Here is a 1,153-nt window from a genome sequence, read left to right as displayed (position 1 = left end):
ATATTAATATCCATAAATTACCAATCATTTTGGAATTTGTAATTTTTATATTCTGCGATTAGACAATAAAATGATAACTACAAAATAAAAAAAAAGGGAGAGGATAAATGGAGATCTTTGATTTGTATTAAACACTAAATTGCCAGCACTAAATAAGAATTGGAACCACATCAATAGGGAGAAACTTCTAGAAGAAAAAAAGCCAGTAACTCATTTCAGAAAGCAGTCGCATTTCTCCTGCACCTCCAAGCTGTTGCTTTTTCCCTATGTCTCTCTCTAATACTGCATTTCAGAGATATCGCAAAAGTGGATGGACCTATAAAGAACAGAATGAGGAGTGGACTAGGTATCAAAATGTTTTGTTGTTGTTTGAACTCTCTTTTTTACGATGTGTTTAGTTCTCCCCTTCTACTTTTCTGTCCCTTTCTCAGTATGTTTCTCTCTCTGTCATATGTCCTCCTCAGATTCTGGATGAACCATTTCTCTCAGCTCTCAGCAGTGCCTTTGATATACAAAAGTAAAATTGTTTAAGAGGATGGATGCATTAAGAGTAAGAAATGGCAGGCAGCCAAAGAACTGTCCTTGAGGACAGTTGACAGAAGGCCATAGACCTTTTGTAGAAGAAGACAGGAAGCTAGACAAGAGATAAGGAAGGTGGTCCAAAGTTTTGATATAACTTATAACCTTCTGTGTGGAAGGTCACAAGTCTCAACATCCTGAAGATTTGCCAGTCATCATACTCTAGAGCTATGTCTCTCTGATCACCCACTCTGTATTTCCCCTTAATCTGACTCAAAGCCCTAGTGCTCTCATGACCAGCAAGCAGCTCTGCCTTCCCCACTTATAAATTGCTGCTAGTCTGCTGCCACAGGCAAGAGCACCTGCTGCGACAATCTTGCACTGGAGATATTAATATTTTTCTCTGGTTTTTATTACAGTCAATTGAACCACTTCTGCTCTGTAGGTCCCACGGAGCATCTTGATACTATATTTATCTCTTCTGGGAATGTACAACCCTTGTACTATCTGCCAAGGGAATGTGGATGGGTAGAGGAGTGAGTTTTGTGTGTGGTTTCTTCAGCTCATCATAAAGTCAGAACAAGCCAGGGATTCTAGGCTCAGGGTGAACTATCTTTTTCACCTTACTTTTGAT

The sequence above is a fragment of the Propithecus coquereli genome, unplaced genomic scaffold (genome assembly GCF_000956105.1).
Source record: "Propithecus coquereli isolate 6110/MARCELLA unplaced genomic scaffold, Pcoq_1.0 Scaffold114, whole genome shotgun sequence".
Taxonomy (NCBI): Eukaryota; Metazoa; Chordata; class Mammalia; order Primates; family Indriidae; genus Propithecus; species Propithecus coquereli.
This window is presented reverse-complemented; position numbering follows the sequence as displayed.